This window comes from Bos indicus, chromosome 24 (genome assembly GCF_029378745.1).
Source record: "Bos indicus isolate NIAB-ARS_2022 breed Sahiwal x Tharparkar chromosome 24, NIAB-ARS_B.indTharparkar_mat_pri_1.0, whole genome shotgun sequence".
NCBI lineage: Eukaryota > Metazoa > Chordata > Mammalia > Artiodactyla > Bovidae > Bos > Bos indicus.
The window spans coordinates 57318753-57339995 of NC_091783.1; the positions used below are offsets into that span (position 1 = coordinate 57318753).

The window sequence follows — 21243 nt, forward strand, 5'->3', positions numbered from 1 at the left end:
TAACCCTGCCATTTTAACATCACTAAGGACATGGGCAAATACAGCATGCCCCGAGTTAGTGTAAAGATGGCGCCTGCAACGGACCTGAAACAAAGACAGAAACATCTCAGGAACACCTTTTAAGCAGCGGTTGGGCAGAGGCAAAGGGAAGGATCTAGTAAATTTAATATAGGAATGTTAGAGCTGGGAATTCTGCGGGATACTTTTACTCATATTATTTATTTATCTATTTACTTTTGGCTGTGCTGGGTCTCTGTTGCTGCACACGGGCTCTCTCTAGTTGCGGTGAGCAAGGGTTACTCTCTAGCTGCGGTGTGTGGGCTGATCATGGGAGGGGCTCCTCACGGGGCAGAGCAGGGCTCTAGGGCACACGGGCTTCAACAGCTGTGACGCATGTGCTTAGCTGCCCGGAGGCGTGTGGGATCTTCTGGGACCAGGGATCGAACCCATGACCCCTGCGTTGGCAGGCAGATTCTTAACCATTGGACCCCCAGTGAAGCCCCGGATATCTTCTAATCTAAGATCCTCATTTCAGAAATGTGTCTAAAGTTCAAGAAAACTAGGAACTCCCCAAAAAATGTTTAACTTTTTTAAAAATCAAGATTTGCTTGAATGCAAAGGAAAGATACTATCAAGTGGGGTTAAAATAAAGCCAGATAGGGAACATTGACTTTGAAAATGCTCAGGCAGAAAAATGTTTTCCAACAACTCAGAGCTTGTCAGACAAATTCTAAAGTATACAAGGACTGCCCAACAGGATGTTAGAATATTTAAAAGATCTGAAGTATTCAAGGATACAAGTTTGAAGACAATAAATTAAGACATTAACATTAAATTCTAGGAGTGCTCTGGACTGGAAATCCTTGCACAACACCTACGACAATGTGGCAAACTAAATTTTACTAGCAAATAAAATGTACTATAGTTCTTGCAGTGGTCGCCAGCCTTTACATTCCCTGAGTTCTGTGCCAAGTGCAATAAAAGACACATTATGCTTACTTATTTCCTTATGACACACGCTAAGGAGCCCATATATAAGAAGATGTAACTTCATCTGATGAGAAGTGGGCATGAAGTCCCAGCTAGAATTGAGACTGGGCGGCATGTCATCTTCTTATTCCAGCTCAGTCTTTGCCCTGAGCTTCTTCTCCCAAACTGGTTTTTAGTGACTTGCTGATTTAACAACTTTACTGATTTTCAACTTTTAAAAAGGCGTCTCTTCATTTAAAAATGGTCTAGCCTCAGTGGTGAAGTATACAAATGTTGGTATTATTTAATTTTTCTGAAGATTTAAAATGTCTCAAAATAGAAGGAAAAAGCATTTAAGATAAAAAGACCTTATCTGGAATTTTATAAACTTTCTGAAGGAACATGTAGTATTCACTATGTAGACAAAAAAAAACAAAAAAAAAAGCTGATAAAAGCAAATATGTAATGAACAAAACAGAACCCACCAGGCATCTCTGCCACCAGAAAAACATGTTTCTTAAAAAGAGATGAAAAGCATATTTCTTTTCTTTGTGTGAAGGCCATACTGCCTTGTGCTTTAGTTAGATGTGGTTTTGTCTGATTCCCCTATTAAATATTAAATATCTGAAGGGCAAGGACTATTGCTAACACAGTCATGGCTCCCTAAAGTCAGTATGAAAAGTGAAATTAATGACCATCCAAGCTGGTCATCAAGGATAGGGTGTTCTCTTCATCCAGTCACCACACATTTGTTGAGCTCCTTCCATGTAGAAGGAACTGTGGTTAGCACAGACTGCACACAGAAAATTCCAAGAAAAACAAAGGGCAAACTCCCTTCAAAATAGAGTATGATCCATCCAGATCTCGGTATTAGCGGTATCCACTGGGACTGCTACACTTTAAGGACCAGGATTTCAAATATCTGAATGAGTATCGTTATTAAGACAATGCTTCATCCTGGAAGAAACTGAGCTTGCCCTTTCAGAATATTGGACCCTAATTCTTCCCCAGTACTACCCACAATATCATAATTCCTGGAAATCTGGCTGCCAAATTCCATGGCTGCCAATGAAGCATATGTTTCATCGTGTTCTTAACCTACCATGCTTGACATTGTTTCCACCAAGTAAATTTTCAAAACTGGAATCTTATGACAGATGAGATCATGCAGAGTCATGGAATCACATCAAGATGATATCCTTGTCCGACTCTTTGTGACCCTATGGACCACAGCCTGTCAGACTCCTCTGTCCTTGGGATTCTGAAGGCAAGAATAATGGCGTGGGTTGCCATGCCCTCCTCCAGGGGATCTTGCCAACCCAGGAATTGAACCCACATCTCTTAAGTCTCCTGCATTGGCAGGGGTTTCTTCACCACTAGTGCCACTGGGAAGCCCATAAAACATCAGAGCCATGATTTGAATCACAAAGAAATGGGATCTTAACAAAACAATGGGCTGATCACTGAACCAAAAGTTGAAAAGAGTGTCTTAGCCCAGTTTTGGCCAGCCACCCAAACCTTACTTTCCCTTGAGTTTCTCTTCTGTGCTATGGAAGCAATACCTGTCCTAGTAACTCCCAACTGAGAAGGTTTTAAAACTATGAAGTGATCTAAAACTGCAAAACACTGTTATTTCCAGACAAGGTCAAAGAACTAACTGGTCAGGGACTCAGTCAGATCTGCCAGTTCCTGAACTCAGAGCTTGTCCCCAATACCAGGCTGCTGCTAATCACAAATAAGGAATATTCACTAAAATTCAGGAATAACACAACACAGACATTTCAAGAGACTAAGGGGAAAAAAATCAATTCTCTTCTCATGCCCAACTCCAGATTTTTTTAAAATGCACAGAAGATCCAGGAGTTGTCAAAGGGAGCTTGAATATATACATAGTCTTTAAATTCCAAACATCTTTGTGTTCCTAAATTTTTATTCTGAGTAGTGTTGCCAAATAAAACACACAGGATGCACAGTCAAATTTGAATTTTAGATAAATCATCTTTTAGTCTCAGTATGTCTCAAATATTGCATGGGAAGGACATACTTATGTTAAAAGTGTATTTGTTGTCTAGTTAAGATTCAAAGTTAATTGTGTGCCTTGTGTGTTTTTATTTGCTTCTGTATTTCAAAATTGTTTGTACTGCTTTTCCAACCATTAACTGCAAGGTCCTGAAGGGAACCCTCACCTTGGGTGTCTTGAAATCCTCAATCAGCTCAATTTCTGCTTTTGTCAATGACTCGTTCTGAGACTTCAAGCCACCTACAGTTCCTTCACTTGGAAAAAAAGAGGCCAGTAAATACAGTCAGGGCTTCCCAGGTGGCTCAGTGGTAGAAAATCTGTCTGCCAATGCAGGAGATGCAGGTTTGATCCTGGGTTGGGAACCTCCCCTGGAGAAGGAAATGGCAACCCACTTAAGTATTCTTGCACTGGGAAATCCCATGGACAGAGGAGCCTGGTGGGCTACAGTCCATGGGGTCACAAGAGTAGGACACGACTTAGCAACTGAACAACAAGTAGAGACAGCACAGGACCGAGTGGGTAAATGCTACTTGTGCAAGCATAGAACTCTGTCAACACAGGCAACACCACTTTGTCATACACCCTGTGTGCTGGGCTGTGCTTAGTCCCTCAGCTGTGTCCAACTTTTTGTGATCCCATGGACTGTAGCCCACCAGGCTCCTCTGTCCATGGGGATTCTCTAGGCAAGAATACTGGAGTGGGTTGCTGTTCCCTCCTGCAGGGGTTCTTCCCAACCCGGGGATTGAACCCAGGTCTCTGCACTACAAGCTGATTCTTTACTGTCTGAGCTACCAGGGAAGCCCAAGAATAGTGGAGTGGGTAGCCTATCCCTTCTCCAGGGGATCTTCCTGACCCAGGACTCGAACTGGGGTCTCCTGCAGGTGGATTCTTTACCAGCTAAGCTACCAGGGAAGCCCCACACACCTCATACGCATATTTAAAAGCACAATTTGGTTTTTAGACAAGGCCACATAAGCCAATTTAAATACCCTACTGTTGAAATTAACACAATATTGTACATCAACTAAACTGCAATAAATTTCTATAATTAAAAAAAAAAAAATACCGCACTGTCCATGAGAAATTCCCAAACTTTAGTGCTGCTACTGCTGCTAAGTCACTTCAGTCGTGTCCGACTCTGTGTGACCCCATAGACGGCAGCCACCAGGCTCCCCCATCCCTGGGATTCTCCAGGCAAGAACACTGGAGCAGGTTGCCATTTCCTTCTCCAATGCAGGAAAGTGAAAAGTGAAAGTGAAGTCACTCAGTCGTGTCTGACTCTTCGAGACCCAGTGGACTGCAGCCTACCAGGCTCCTCCATCCACGGGATTTTCCAGGCAAGAGTACTGGAGTGGGGTGCCATTGCCTCCTCCGAAACTTTAGTGAGTTCCCATTAAATATACCAGCTGCCCCTTTCCTATGCCTAATACAAACATTTGACCTGTGTATGGTGGTCCTGCCAACTAGATAACCCTGTACCAGCGATCCTCTGTCATTCTCTCCATAAGGCAACACTAGAGCACTTCCACAAGTGCTTTCTTTGCTCAAATTTAAATGCTTTATTGCTTAAAAAAATAGTTGAATGTACTATTCCACAAAAAAACAATAAAAATTAAAAGGATGGCCCTAAGGTTGGAAAGCATTGGTTTCCTAAGGTTTCCAGCACCCCTGCCCATCCATGCTTGTGCTCGGCCATGTCTGACTCTTTGCAACCCTTGGGGCTGCAGCCCACCAGGCTCCCCTGTCCGTGGGATTTTTCCAGGCAAGAATATTGGAGTGGGTTGCCATTTCCTCCTCCAGGGGATCTTCCAGGAATCAACATCCCAGCCCAGGAATCAAACCCACATCTCCTTTGTCTCCTGCACTGCAGGTGGATTCTTTACCACTGAACCATCATGGAAGTGCTCAGTTTCCTAAGGTTTCCAATGTCCCTATGGAATTCTTTAAACCAATCTCCACGCAACCGGTTCCCATGGTTGCATATCTCCAGGCAAAATTCCTGAATTTATCAGAGCTTGACCTCTGGCCACTCCTGGGTGGAAGTGAACACAACCAACGCTAAATTCGTAATCTTCCGTCCTGCTCCTCTATCTCTGACATCCTCGCCTCCCATCCCTTATGTCAGAAACCTGAGAATCAACTGCTCCCTCCCATTCACGAGATCCTGGAATCTGATCCATCGCCCAGGTGGAGACTCCACAACCAAACCGCAGCTTCCGCCCCCTGCTCCACATCTCCACCGTCATCCTGGCCCAAGCCCCACCTCTCATCTCTCTCTCTCAGACCCTGGCAGCAGCCTCCTCACTGGTCTCCTTGCTTCTGCTCTTGGCTCCCTACCCCGCCCATTCTCCACATCATAGTCTGAGTTTTCAACTGAAACTCAAAATCAAATCATGTCACTGCACAGCTTACAAATACGTCGATGTCTTCCAACCAGCTTGGTCCGTGCCCACCTCGCCCCATGCTTCTCGGTCCCAACCATCCCAGCCCCAGCTATCCTGGCCTTCTCACAGGTCCCAGGACACAGCAGGAAGCTCTCCCCATAGGGTCTTCGCACATGCTCTTGCCATGAGCTGGACCAGGAAAGGCCTTACCTGATGCCTTCTCATCCTTCAGGTCTCAAGAATAATCTCCTTCAAGACATCTTCCTGGGCTAACTCGTTTGTTGTGGTAAAATATATACAACCTAAAATTGACCATTTTAGCCATTTCCAAGAGCATGCTTCAGTGATGTGCAGTACATTCCCATTGTACAACCATCACCGCCACCCACCTTGGGAACTTTCTCATCCTCCCCAACCGAAACTCTGGCCTCTTAAACAGTAATTCCCATGCCCCCTCCCTCCACCTCTGGTAACCCCTGTTCTCCTTTCTGCCTCTATGGATTTGACTATTCTGTGTACCTCACAGAAGTGGAATCATACAGTAGTTCTCCTTTTGTGTCTGACTTATTTCATTCAGCATAATTCTTCAAGGTTCATTCATGTTGTGGTGTGTGTCAGAATTTCCTTCTGTTTCAAGACTGAATAGTATTCCATCATATGGATGATCACTGTGTATTTATCCATCCATCCTTCCATGACCATTTGGGTTCCTCCGGGGCCATCTTAAAGTCAGCCCTCATTATTCTTAGTCATGTCTTATTTTCCTGTAAGTGCTTATCACAGATCCTAATATCAGTGCATCTCATATCTCTTTGGTTCAATACTGACTCCTACCAACCCTCCTCCAGCAACCCTGTGAGCACCGCAGGGGAAGGTCCCTGTTTTGTTCACCCTGGCATCAGCCACCAGCACCTGCCATGTGGTCTGGAATGTAGTCAGCGTTTAATAAGTAAATGTTGACTTTTTAAAATGAAAGAAAAATGATAAGGCCGCTCAAAAGCCACCAGTTTGTAGAGTCAGCCACAAATTCCATGTACTTTGTAGTTAGCTATGAAAGAACAAATTAATGCACACACACACATATACACACACATACACCTTCACAGAGAAATATTTAGCTCTCTGGGCACAAACAATTCCTTTTCGAACAATGTTAATCGATCTATTTGTGACTAACACACATTTCCATTCCCTGTGACCCTTTCAAGAATGCGTCACATGCAAAAGTAACTTGTGTACTCAGCAATTAAGGACTTAAACACGGCTAAATGCTACAACGTGGATGATTACGCTAAACAAAACACCACAGAAACATCATGCTAAGTGAAATAAGGCAGCTCACAAAAGAACATATGTTGTGTCTTCCATTTAGAGAAAAGGTCCAGATTGGCAAATACACAGGTTCAGAAAGCAGAGGTTGCCAGGAGCTAACGGGAGCAAGATTACGAGTGACAGCTAAAGGGGACCAGACTCCTTTTTTGAGGTTATAAAAAGCTTCCAGAATAGACTGCGATGGGACTTCCCTGGTGGTCTAGTGGCTAACATTCTGTGCTCCCAACGCAGGGGGCCCAGGTTTGATCCCTGGTCAAGGAACTAGAGCCCAACACCACGACGAAGAGTCTGCAAGCTGCGATGAAGATCAAAGATCCTGAATGCCACACCTAAGACCAGTGGGGCCAAAAAAGTATTCAGATATTAAAAAAAAAAAGACCGTAGTGATGGTGGTGCAACTCTGTAAATAGACTAAAACCATAGAACTGTACACTGTGAAAGGGTGGATTGTACAGTGCAGGAATTATATCAATAAAACTGTTTGAAAAAAGATAACCCATGTGTGTGGAGACAGGGGTGGCCAGCCTGTGTTTGTGGGCGAGAAGCAGCTTCCCCACTAGACAATGCGTGGTAAGGTTGGGAGCGGTGGGAGCAGGGATCAGGGCCTTACCAGCAATTTCACCTGTTTCCTCTTGCAGGAGAGGTCTCCATACCCTACGCCCCCCATGGAATACAGACCATCTTCCTTCCCAGGTGGAGCTAGGGGTAAAAACTCTGCTCAATCCCTGGATCAGGAAGATCCCCTGGAGGAGGGCATGGCAACCCACTCCAGTATTCTTGCCTGGAAAATCCCGTGGACAGAGGAGCCTGGTGGGCTACAGTCCACAGGGTCACAGAGTCAGACATAACTGAGCACCTAACACGGTCACTTTCCTTCCAGTACAAGCAAAAGCCTCTGCTTCATGGAAATCATCTTTTCCAGCACCTCCCCTCTCCCCAGCAAAGAAAGGCATGCTCTGACGATAAAGTTCTCTGCTGAAGTTCTGTGAATGAAAATCTTATACAAATGTGTCTTCTGAAGAGCCTTTTTATAACCTATTATGAGTGATCTGAACACAGCCCGTTGAATTTACCACATTTTGAAAATTCAGATTTCCATCTGCAACCCAGAGTCTGCCAAGAAAGTTATCTTTGGCTCCTCTTTCTCTTACATCCCAAGTTCAATCCATCTGGAAATCCTGTTGGCTCTACCTTGAAAAAATATCCACAGCCTTCTTTCTCTCAGACGTCTCACCTTGGTCCCAGACTCCAATATAGTTCACCTGGTTCCGCTTCCTAACTACCCTCCCAGTCTAAGAGCCTTCCCCTGGCGTGGTCTCCACACAGCAACCGGAGGGACTAAAACAGAAGTCAGAGGCTAGATCACGACCCTCAGGGGGCAACGTCCTCCACCGACACCCTCATCCAGCTTGCACAAAGTCAGAGCCAAAGTCCTCACACTCATAGGAAGCCCTGCACCAGGGGCGCCATACCCCCTTGCTCTGTCTTCCCGGCCCTGCCCCTCCGCACTCCAGGTTTGAGGAACAGCCAATGACCTGTTTGCCTTCACCACACCAGCCAAGCACCAAGTCATCTGTGCCCGGGACACTCTCCCCACCCCTGCTCTGCCAAGATCTTCCTAATTCACTCTCTCCCTGCTGAGTCTTCACCCAGATGCCACCCTGTCCACTGTCCAACTGCATCCTGCTCCCTTGCCTTCCCCCCCACCCCCCGCCCAGATTCTTTTTCCCTTCTCAGCTTCCTCTTTTTCGTCCCCTGTAGCACTGATCTTCACACACACCATGTAATTTACCTGTGCGCTGTGCTTAGTCGCTCAGTAGTGTCCGACTCTTTGCAACCCCTTGGACTGTAGCCCGCCAGGCTCTTCTGTCCATGGGATTCTTCAGGCAAGAATATTGGAATGGGTTTCCATTTCCTCCTCCAGGGGATCTTCCCAACCCAGGGATGGAACCCAGGTCTCCTGCATTGCAGGCAGATTCTTTACCATCTGAGCCACCAGGGAAGCCTGTAATTTACCTATTCACTATCTTTATTATCCACTGTCCTCATCTCGATAGAATGTGAGCTCCTTAAGGGCAGGCTCTTCACCTCCTTGATTAATTGACCGACGCTGAGTGCCTGGCACGAAGGATGTGGTTTGTAAGTAGCTGTTGGCCAGCTGTCTTAGACTTTGTAAGGCTAAGGAGGAGTGTCCATGCTGTGGAATGACTGAGGAGACAGGAAATTCCCTAAGAGAAGCCATTCAAGAAGCTTGCTCAGTCATGTCTGCCTCTGGCAAGCCCATGGACTGTAGCCCGCCAGGCTCCTCTGTCCATGGGATTTCTCAGGCAAGAATACTGGAGTGGGTTGTCATTTCCTTTCCCAAGGGATCTTTCCAACCCAGGGATCCAAACCCTTGTCTCCTGCATTGGCAGGCGGGTTCTTTACCACTGAGCCACCTGCTAGAACTCAAGAAATGAGACCAGTAGTGACTAAGAGCACAGGGCCTGAGCAAACTTTCTTCAGGTTTTTTTTTTTCAAGTGTTGCTCTGAATGATCTCAAGGATCCAGGTCACACTGGATGCTACTTATGTGACCTTTGAGAATTTTCACCATATTTCTCTATGCAAGAGGGGAAGGCTAAAACTGATTTTAAAAAAATATTCTAAATCTCAACCGAGTTGAACTAGATAAAGTAGCAAAGCTCCGACAGATTAATATCCTTTCTGTGGTTGGGACTGGCACAGGATAGGAAGATGGAATGATATCCAGGGATAGTGACATTGGAGTCAGTGGGAAATGTGTGTATGTTTTACTTAAAAAAAAAAAAAAGTCTTGCTTTTAAAATATGCAAATCCTTATCTAGGCTAATTTTCAAGACACCCTATGAGCAAAAGGTCACGTAAGAGTCTATTGTTCCAATTAAGATGTTTTTAGCCTAACAGACATCTAATCATGATCGAAAGGGTTCTGGTTTTGATCCTGCTCCATGAATAAGCACATTAGTACACAGACGCAACATCTGACAATTCTGCCACCCTGTGACTGATCTCTTGCCTTGAAACCTATTTTGAAAACCATGGGTTCTACCCTAAGGTAGAAAACAATCTGATTTTTAAGTATCCCATTTTCAAACATTACATATAAGTTTTTCTCTCATTCTCACGCTCCCTGTATCCACCAAAAAAAAAAAAATTTTTTTTTTCTTTAATTCAAGTCAATTCTGGAGGAAAGTTACGGATTTTCACCTCTACTAGGAAATAGCCTCCCTGGAGGGCAGCTGTGGCCTGCAGAAATCTTCAGATGGTGGAGCCAGGCCTTCTGAGCTTTTAAGCCCACCCTGGTATAGAGCACGGTGTCACCCACACCGCAGGTCAGCGGGTGATGAATGACCTGTTTTTGGTACCAGAACAACACTGGGAGGAGAGGAGGTGTGCCAGCTGTGTGAGAGCAGCCTCAGGTGCAAAGGAGAAACGTGGCTGCTGCCACGTGTCTTCCATGCCACCAGCCTCCGCGCAGTGTCCCACATCCTCATCTCCAAGATGCTTTGGAGGAAAATGTGATTCTAAATTCTCCATGTCCCTGGTCATCTTAGCCAGGTTCTATGTTCTATGAATGACAAATCTCACAAAACTGAATCACATCGCAGCAGCTCCCAGGAAGAAACAGATGTTCACATGCCCATGTTCACAACAGCCAAAGGCCCTTCATCAGACAACTGGATAAACCAAATGTGGTATACACACACAGGGGAATATCATTCAGCCTTGAAAAGGAAGCGAAAGGCAATTCTGACTCATGCTGCAACGTGGACGAACCTTTAGGACATTGTGCTGAGTGGAATCAGCGTCATAAAAGGACTCGTGCTGTGTGATGTAGCTGAGGGACCTTAGAACAGCCAACTTCATGGAGACCATGCAGGCCAGAGGTTATTAGGGGATACAGTGAGGGCGAAATGGGGAGTGACTGTTTAATAGGTACAGAGTTTCCAAATGGGATGGTAGAAAACTTCTGGATATGGACAGTGGTGAGAGCCACAAGATATTGTGAATATGCTTAATGCCACTGAATTCACACTTTAAAATGGCTGAAATGACAAATTTTATAAATATTTTACAGTGATTGAAACAAAACTCCCATGAAATGAACTACTGCTCTAGGATGACATCATGAGGAACCTCCTCTCCTCCCAGTGTTGTTCTGGTACCAAAAACAGGGTAGATTTTCACTTCATTCTCACCGTCTCAGCAGCTGATGACCCCACACACACTTAATTTCACTGTTTTATCAAGAGTTCTGAAGGCTTATAGAGCATCTGCTAGTGCCTGGTTTAGGGGCCCACACGTATGATTTCCACCATGGTGGCTGGGCTGATCTGTTCCAGGGTGAAATACACACACCCCGACCCACCCCCCCACATGAGTGCATGTTTCAACCACCCACGTTCAACGGTTATCTGTTTCCTTAGAGAGAATATTAAATGTTTCTTCTGGATCCACAGATCATATACCAATCTCAGAGAGTGGTCTCAGTAGTTCACTGCATCACAAGAAGATAGGGTAAAGGTTTGTACATGAATCACAGCACACCATGGGCTTCCCTGGTGGCTCAGATGGTAAAGAGTCTGCCTGCAATGCAGGAGACCAGGGTTCGATCCCTGGGTCAGGAAGATCCCCTGGGGGAGGGCATGGCAACCCACTCCAGTATACTGGCCTGGAGAATTCCACGGACAGAGGAGCCTGGTGGGCTACAGTCCATGGGGTCACAAAGAGTTGGACACAACTGAGCGACTGACAGTTTCATATCACACCATAAAATAAGTAACGCACCCACCACAGGAGCCTCCCCAAACGGCAGGAACGGGTGGTCAGGGGCTGTGAGCCAATCATGCTCAGCGCCCGAGTCGTTCCGATGAGGATATTCCAACTGGGCCTCATCTGAGTAAAGGTTAGAAAACTGGTTTCCAATGCTTCCTTGCTCTAAATCAAACAAACTTCAACGCTGGTGAACAAAAGCTACTCAGCAGAGAGACAAAGCCATAAATGACAGTCCTGTAAATAAGGGCCATAGCTGCTAGCCAAAGGTCAGGCTACACACATACTCGATGAGAAGCACCAGGCTTCTCAGTCACACTAGGGAAGAAGGGTGGCCCTGGAGCAAGGGTGACCTCTGACACCCGGGGCCCCCAAACCCAGGAGTCCTCTCCCCAGACTGACAGCCAGCTTCCTACTGCTGATCCGCCAGAGCCTCCAGGCCCAGCTCTCCCTTATAAAGTATAAGACTTGAAGACTGATAATGAACACAGAGCTTCAGAGCTGGGAGAGGCCCAGGCCACCCTCCATGGTCTAAGGCAACCACCTCCCCATGTACAGAGGGGCAAAGTCCAGAGCAGGAAGAGAGAAAACATCCACTCTACTGTCTTACTGCTGCTGCTGCTGTTAAGTCACTTCAGTCGTGTCCGACTCTGTGCGACCCTAGAGACGGCAGCCCACCAGGCTCCACTGTCCCTGGGATTCTCCAAGCAAGAACACTGGAGTGGGTTGCCTTTTCTTTCTCCAATGCATGAAAGTGAAAGTCAAGTCACTCAGTCGTGTCTGACTCTTAGCGACCCCATGGACTGCAGCCTACCAGGCTCCTCCATCCATGGGGTTTTCCAGGCAAGAGTACTGGAGTGGGTTGCCATTGCCTTACCAAAGAGGAAAAGACAAAAACAGAAGTCAGGCCCTCCAGGAACTTCGCAGGCTTCCACATTGCCAGTCCAGTGCTGGGAGAGTATGCTCAAGCCATTTTTTAAATGAATGGATGGGATGGACGGGTAGGTGGTGGATAGATAGGTAAATGGGATTGTACCAGTGGTCTCTGTCATTAGTGATGCTCACCAGGGGCCACAACTCAGAAACCAACAGAAAGCACTGATCCTTTAAAAAGAACCCAAGTTTGGAACAGAGAAGAGTTTTCGTTTTTTTTTTAAGCAAGAATACAGGGCTTTCTCCATAATTCAGCACTTAGGACTTGACCTTCCAATGCAAGGGGTGCAGGTTCGATCCCCAGATAGGAAACTAAAGTCTCACATGTCATGGGGTGTGACCAAAAAATTTAAATAAAGAATAAGAGTACAGAGGTGAGGGAGATGAAAGCAGTCAGGAAGTGGGGGCGAAGGAGACGAGCTGTGTCCCAAGGGCCGCCCCTCAACTCTGCAGGAGGAGGGCGCACCCAGGTGGGGGCGGCCATCCCTCGCGGCTGTGACTGGGAACGCATACCCCTAGGTCACCGCACCCCCTGGTCCTTAGACACCTGGACTCTGGAACCCAAGCCCTGGGTCTAGAAGTTCAGAACCGCACCCCGGCTCTAGAGGACTTTTTCTTGCCACTGCCTGGTGCAAATACACACCTATGTTTGCCAAGTGAATACTAACATACGGAGTGATGCCCATTTCCTGATCTGTCTAGGAGAAAGGCAAAGGTGGCCTGAGCCATGAGTATTTACTGATCTGACTGGTATCAACAGCACACCAGGCTTCCCTGGTGGCTCAGACAGTAAAGAATTCACCTGCAATGCGGGAGACCTGGGGTTGGTCCCTGAGTTGGGAAGATCCCTGGAAGAGGGCATGGCAACCCACGCCAGTATTCTTGGCTGGAGAATCCCATGGATAGAGGAGCCTGGTGGGGCTACAGGCCGTGGGGTCGAAAAGAGTCGGACATGACTGAGTGACTAGGCAGCCATCAACAGCACAACGGTAGTAACACTGACTACGCTTGACTGAGGTCTGTGCTAAGCCCTTTTAAATCCCCTCAGTTGGCACTCATCACGTGACACTCTGAGGTAGTACTATTCCGCTTCCATCTTACAGATGAGTACACTGAAGCTAGAGCAATCAAGGTAACAACTGGCCGTGGGTTATACAACTCGGGAGCCGTGAGGCCAGGACCCCAAGCCAGACCACAGTACCCCAGCACACGTGCACCAGTCCTTAACTGCTGCCTCTGGGCTCAATGTCCACGGGACCATCTAACAAACATAGTTAGTTCCCACTGTGCGTGGTTTTGGTGACAATTTAAAGTGCAATTATCCATGGGGTTGCAAAAGAGTCAGATACGACTAAACAAATTTTTAACAATTAGGAAAAGTATTAACGTGTTCCTTAACGATCAGATGAGAAAAAAAAAATCCTTCGTTTTCTAATAAAGATGAGATACAAGACTGTTTTATATATATATATACTATTAATTATGTGTGTGTGTGTGTGCTTTCTAGACTCTTCTTCCATAATGCCAGCTCTTCAGCAATATGGGACCTCTGAAGGTCTCATACTGGATATGATTTTTAGCTGGGCACAAGGATGGGGATTTGGGAGGACCTATCTTCTTTTCATGTTATAAAAACTCTTCTGGTAGCAAATTAATTTTCACTGTTGCTGTTCAGTCACTAAGTGGTGTCCGACTCTTTTGTGACCCCGTGGACTGTAGCCTGCCAGGCTCCTCTGTCCACAGGATTTCCCGGGCAAGAACTGATGTTCAGTCGCTCAGCTGTGTTCGAGTCTTTGCGACCCCATGGGCTGCAGCACGCCAGGCTGGAATGGGAAATCTTCTCCAGGGGATTTTCCTGACCCAGGGATCGAACCTTGGCAGGTAGATTCTTTACTGCTGAGCCACCAGGGGCTTAAAACTCCTCTGGTAGCAAATTAATTTTTACTTATCTTAGTAGGTAACAAAACAACACCTACAGGCATGAATACAATTAATCTAATTGAACAATGCCAACAAACAGGCCTGAAAACTCACAAGACACCTAAAGATACCACCTATACACACACAAAAAAACTTACCAGGAGACTAACCTAGAGGGAGGTCTAGAAGTAAACTCTAAAATTAACTGCCTGAGAAACTTTAAAGGCACCTCTTTAGAGACACAAAACATGAACAGACCCCATAACACTTGTTCTGGTATCTAAAAAGCAAGTTCCTCTGCATTCATAAGCGAACAGGCTTTTTTTTTTTTTTTTTGACACAATGATTGAAACTAAAGAGCAAAGGTAACTAGGAGATTGCAATCTCAGGTGAGCTGTAAGAATCACCTGGAGTCCAGGAGTCTACTGAACACCAACACTGGATTCAAGCTTCAGTAAGGCAATAAAATACAAAAAACACGCTAAATACCTGGGCATCATACTATTTTTTTTAAAAAATCCATTTAATAAAGAAAACTAAGAAAAGAACAAACACCTACTATGTATAAGCAAGGTTTACTTGTTTTCTTATTTAATCTTCCGCAACCCAGGGAGGTTGAAAAACATTTTTTTCAGAAAATTCAGGAATTCATCTAAAGTGACACAATTTCAAAAATAAAGATAAGAATAAACTGTAAAGATTAAATACAATTTAAAGTAAAAGAATTGAAATCTGTGGGAATCTAAATCCATATGTTTTCCACAACTCCTTGCTCCAGGAAAAAGGGGAAGACGAGGGAGGTAAGAAGGGGGAAAAGGAAGGAGGCAATAAGGGAGAAGCCAGGGATGGGAAGAAACATTCCACAGCTGGATGTGGTCGGAGCTGTTAGTGCCAAGACCGGAGAGACACCCGGCAAAACAGAACCAGTCCTGAACTTGCGTTATGCCTGCAGACTACTTACACCTGCAACTTTTTACCAAACTGTCTTAAAGCCTCAATTATTACAAAAATAAAAAGACCCCTCCGAGCTCTATCCCTAACGACTATCACTAACAAGAGCATTATTGTTTAGTGGCTCATGTCCTGTCTGACTCTCTTGTGACCCCATGGACTGCAGCCCATCACGCTCCTCTATCCGTGGGATTTCCCAGGCAAGAATACTGGAATGGGTTGCCATTTCCCTTTCCAGGGGATCTTCCCACCCACCAGGAATCAAATCTCCCTCATTGTAGGGGGATTCTTCACCACTGAACCACAGTAAGTGCACACTGATATGCATTTTCCTTAAAAAAAAAAAAACAAGCCAGAAGGAAAACTCCAAAGTGGCCAAGGCTGCTTTCACACATGGTGTTCCTGTTCACTAGTACTAAGCTGTCTGAGTCTTGTTTGGCGCCCTATAACAGACCAAAGAATCCCTAAAAATTATCCAAGTGATCACTAGAAAATGGCAAGTGAACAAAGGTTAAGATTTCTTTCCTAAAATTAGAACAAGGAAGCCTCCACTAACTAATGAATATTATCAAGAGGATTTAGAGGAGTAATTGCAGGCAGGCAGACGTCTCCCCCAGAAGTAATAAGCATCAGCTAATAACCGTTCATCAACTTTTGCACAGTACATGCATTTATAACAGGTTTTAATAAAGCCTTCAACAATAGGCCCGGAATTAATGAATGGTATTTTAAGGTCTAACATAAAAGTACTCCCCAGACATGAAAATTAGAACTTCTCCTTCCTACTTTGCGCTGTTTTCTCTCTTTATCTGCCTCGTGTTTACCATCACTGGAGACTTGATCACACACCCTTTTAAGCTCGTTTCTAAACGCGGTTAACCCTCCTCTAACCTGCGGCGCGCCGGGTGGTCTTTCAGTGCGTCGCCTGCGTTGTCTCATTTCATTCTCGAGGAATGGAAGCAAGAGACTTGCAGGCACTGCGACCAGGAAGACCGGGGAAATCTTTTATTAGGCCCACAGGGCGGGCAGTTTCCGGGAGGGGAAACTGGCGGCGTCCGGAGCTACCCAAGAAGGACTTGGAGAGCGGCGGGCCGAGGGAGCCGGGTGGGGTTGAGCCGGGCTCGCTCAGCGGAAATGGAGCTCAGGTTCCCCTTCTCCGAACCTGTCAACCCGCCTCCTGCGTTCGGCATCCCCCGGGCACCTCGTGCTCCCCCACAGCTGTCACCGATCAGCGTCCCAAGCCTCCTCACCCCACTCCGGCGGGGCCCAGGCGCGCACACTCCCTCGGAGAAGCTGAGGGGACAATGACAACTCTTCCCCAACGTGGGGAGGGGTGGGCAAGAGGGGCGGGTAAAACTCTAGCCCTTCTCTGCAACAGCCCTTCCCCGCAAGTGGCACTCCGCAGTCAGACAGCGAGGTGACAGCGCCGAGCACCGAGCTGGAGAGGGAAGGAGCTGGGCTGTTGGAGGTGCCATGGGAGCTGGTGGATAAGCCCCTACAGTCCCCGGCAGAAAACAGGATCCCTCCTCCCCATCACTTCCCAAACAGCATTAAGGCTCTCGGAAGCCGTCTGGAGGGCGCGGGTCCCGCAGTAGGCGCGGTGGCGGCGAGCTCACTCCCCATCCTTCCTCGAAGGCGCGGCCGGTATGTTCAGCCCTGGAGGTCTTTGCCGGATGCGTGGGCATCGGCTCCCAACGGGGCCCCCAGCAGAACCCTGTCAACGGGGGCTACCCGAGGGGAAGCCAGCGGCGCCCCTCAAGGAGCCACAAGCCCAGCCAGGTTGGATCTTCGGCGCTTAAGCCGGGACCTGAGCGCAGCAAACGAGCGCAGAACCCGAACGCCTGGCGCACCCGGTGAAGAGCCCAGGGCCGCCCCCGCGGTGCCGCCTACCCCGCCAGCTGTGTCTTCCCATCCCCGAGGCCGCGAAGGCTCCCGGCACCTCCACCCAGATCCCACCCGTGTGGGCTCCGGAGCCCGCGGGCGCAGACAGCTGCTGCCCCCGTCTCCCGGTTCCCCGGGGCTCGTCGCCCCGCGGGACGGCAGGGGACCTGTGGGGCACATCGAGGGTCCGGCCGCCGCGCCCCTCCTCACCTGGCGCTCGCTGGGCCCCGGCTGGGGCATCCGCCGGGTGTGCGCCTCCCCGCGCGCTCGGTGCGCACCTGCCCGCCGCCGCCCGCCGGCCCCAGCGCTGGCCGCCGCGCTAGCGCTTCATGGCGCACGGGGCTGGCCGGGGCCCCGGGAAGCGTGTCCAGTTGGCGGCGGCTCCTCTGGCTCTCGCAGCTCTCCAATGGCTCCCCGCCTTCCCCCGCCCCGCGTCCGCGCCCCCTTCCTCTGCGGCCGCCCTTTTCCCTCCGCTCGGCTGGACCGGCCAAACTGGTTTCTCCGCTCCGGGGTGGTGCCTCTGGTCTCCTTTTAGCAGCCTCAGCTGGTTCGGGGGCGGGCCCGGCCGTCGGCCCTCCCTCGGTCCCTCCCGGGGGCGGAGAGGAGCCGGACGCCGAGCCCCGAGACCGGCCGACGCGGCCCGGGTTCAGTCCCCCGCCCTGCGCGCTCCGGCGGCAGGTGGGCACCCTGGCCGCGGTCCGAGCGCGTCCCGCGCCTCGTCGGGGCCGCTCTCGCCTCCCCGGACGCCCCCGCCTCCCTGGGGACGCGCTTGCCACCCCGCCCCGTCCGCCCCGCGTCACTTTCCCGCTGCCCTCGGCTAGCCCGGCCGCCGCCTGGGGTCGGTGACTGCGCCAGCCTGGAAAGCTGGCGAGGCCGCAGCTCGACCCGGACCTGAGCTCCCTCGGTAAGGAGAGCTGTACCCTCTCGATGCCAAGTCACGTTCCAGGACCGGTGACCGAATGCGCGTCGCGGCTCGCCGCGCGGAGGGTGGGGGAAGAGACGGCGCCAAAAGACTTGACTGGTTTGGAGTCAAAACGAGCCGGAGTGCAGCGTGCAAATGGTTTGGTGTCAACTTGAACTTTTGGACTCTCGTGCATGATTGCTGGCTGGTGTCTGGGCGCTTGAATCACCCCTCCCTTACATCAGAAACTCGGTTCCGCAGGATGTTACTGCTCACCTGCTATGGCAAGTCTCTGGGATAAGCAGGGAGGAAATCCAAAGCTGAATCAAAGAGTCTGCTGAAAGTATAGTAGAGGAGATAGGACTCAGACACCAGTAACTAGTTATCTGCAGATCAGAGAGGCAGAGTTCAGACTCCCAACTGGGAGCTTAAGGAAGATGTCATTGAAGTGGCAGGCTTGAGTGGGGACTCAAAGATCCACACATTCAGGAATCAGGGCTGCATGGGGAGGGTGTTCCAAAAGTGGGCCACCAACTTGATCTTCAGCAGATGAAAGACTCTACTGATCTTGTTAAACACTAGACTGCCTTTAGTTTCTTTTTCATTAACTACATTTGATCTTTGACTCAGTGGTGCTGGTCAGTCATCTAATCTTTCCTGCTCAGTTTTCTCATCCCTAGAATTTCAGTGCTGATTTTCTGACTCCAACAATAGAGCAAAGGTCCAGAAGCCAGAAAACACAGTGACTGTTTAGTGACAATGGGGTAGACCAGACTGGCAGTGTGGGGGTAAAACAGCACTAGGCAGGAGGCTGGAGCCTGGAAGCAGGCCAAGATTGAACGCAGGCTAAAGAACTGGGTACATCATACGAAATACTGCGCTGGATGAATCACAAGCTGGAATCAAGATTGCCAGGAAAAATATCAATAACCTCAGTTATGCAGATAATACCATTCTAATGGCAGAAAGCAAAGAGGAACTAAAAAACTTCTTGATGAAGGTAAAAGAGGACAATGGAAAAAAAAAAAACCTGGCTTAAAACTCAACATTCAAAAAACTAAGATCATGGCATCCGGTCCCATCACTTCATGGCAATTAGATGGGGAAACAATGGAAACAGTAACAAACTGTATTTTCTTGGGCTCCAAAATCACTGAGGATGGTGACTGCAGCCATGAAATTAAAAGACGCCTGCTCCTTGGAAGAGAAGCTATGACAATCCTAGACAGCATATTAAAAAGCAGAAACATCACTTTGCTGACAAATGTCCATATAGTCAAAGCTATGGTTTTTCCAGTAGTCATGTACAGATGTGAGAGTTGAACAGTAAAAAAAAGGCTGAGCACCGAAGAATTGATGCCTTTGAACTATGGTGCTGAAAAAGACTCTTGAGAGTTTCTTGGAAACAGCAAGGAGATCAAACCAGTCAATCCTAAAGGAAATCAACCCTGAATATTGATTGGAAGGACTGATGCTGAAGCTGAAGCTCCAATACTTTGGCCACCTGATGTGAAGAGCTGACTCATTGAAAAAGACCCTGATGCTGGGAAAGATTGAAGGTGGGAGGAGAAGGGGACGGCAGAGGATGAGATGGTTGGCTGGCCTCATCGACTCAATGGACATGAGTTTGAGCAAACTCCGGGAGATGGTGAAGGACAGGGAAGCCTAGTTCGTGGGGTCGCAAAGAGTTGGACACAACTTAGGGGCTGAGTTGGGGGCTTGCTTTTGGCAGCACCTGCAAGTGATTGAAAGTTTATGGCCACAGCAGTGACACGATCAGGGTGTGTTTTATGGGAAGCAACGGGGATAGTTTGGAAAAATAAGACTGAGGATTAGGGTGTGACTTGGTACCTCGTATCATAAAGCGGGCCTGAAGGAGCCGCCAGTGGGGGTGAAAAGGAGGAGGAGCCTCCCGGGACAGGAGGGAGGAGAAATGGCCAGGGTGCAGAGGGGCCAGAACCTGCAGCACGGAAGATGAGCCAAGTTCTCCAGACCGGGTGACGGTATTAGTAAGAACAAGAGAGTTGGAGGAGAGAGAGGCTGCTGAGAAAGGCAAACGCCAGTAAACCTAGGAATCAAGAGATGATTGGATCCCTTCCTCCTGGCAGACATCCCAGCAGGAGCTCAATCTGTCCAGGAAAACAGTGCATAAGAGATAAACTATACTAAGACACATCGCTCCAGTCCCGTGCCCAGATCTGATAAACACCATTCCCACAGCTGCATTTAACTTCCCTGTGTCGGGGCTTCCCAGGTGGCTCAGCAGTAAAGAATCCACCCGCAGTGCAGATGATGCAAGTTTGATCCCTGGGTCAGGAAGATCCCCTGGAGAAGGAAATAGCAACCCACACCAGTATTCTCGCCTGGAGAATCCCATGGACAGAGGAGCCTGGTGGGCTTCACTCCCTTGGGTCACAAAGAGTCGGATACAACTGAACACGCATGCACACACACGGCAGGTGACCTGTGGATGGCAAGTGTCCTCACAGTATCTCTGCCCAGTTCCCTGAGGGGTCCATGGGGTCGAAAAAAGAGTTGAGCACAACAGCGTCTAAACGACAAGTAGACCCTGAAGATTTCAAGCTAGGTTGCTTCTCTTACAGGCCCCAGGGAGGGGGTAGGAGGTGGGGATGGGAAAGTGTGGACAATGCAACATGATGGGTGTTGTTTCAAAGATTTATTCACTTAACAAATGTTTACTGACTGCCTACTATGTGCTAGGCATGGTTCTAGTGGCTTGGGTACATCAATGAACCAATCAGGCAAATTGTACCATAAAAGGTGACAAATGCTTTGAAAAAATAGAGCAGGAGTGGCTGGGGGGGGCCACTGAGGACGCCTTCTAGGGTGCTGTGCAAGTTCTATATCTTGATCAGGTGGTAGTTATTCTATTAATGGTGTGTGTGTGTGTGTGTGTGTGTGTGTGTATACATATATATATATAGAGAGAGAAGTTTATTGAACTGTGTACTTAAGATTTGTATACTAAAAAATTAAATAATAAAAAAGACCAAAATCAGACACTTAAAACTCCTTGGGAAAAACATTAACAGAACACTCTTTGACATAAATTGTGGCAATATATTATTTGGTCTAAGGCAGGAAACAAAAGCAAAAATAAACAAATGGAACCTAATTAAATGTAAAAGCTTTTGCACA

General features: G+C 47.9%; 1 protein-coding gene across 2 annotated transcripts in view; it reads right to left on the reverse strand.

Moving 5' to 3' along the window:
* ATP8B1 (ATPase phospholipid transporting 8B1) overlaps nt 1-18126 on the reverse strand; it is a 109498-nt gene extending 91372 nt beyond the window's left edge. The window contains exon 1 of one of the 2 annotated variants that reach the window (XM_070779112.1): nt 18104-18126. The gene's annotated coding sequence lies outside the window, so the exon portion shown is untranslated. Of the gene's footprint in view, nt 1-17393; nt 17600-18103 lie in introns of those variants that run through there. The other variant, XM_019986878.2, reaches the window with a different exon arrangement.
* Between the last annotated feature and the right edge of the window lie 3117 nt (nt 18127-21243).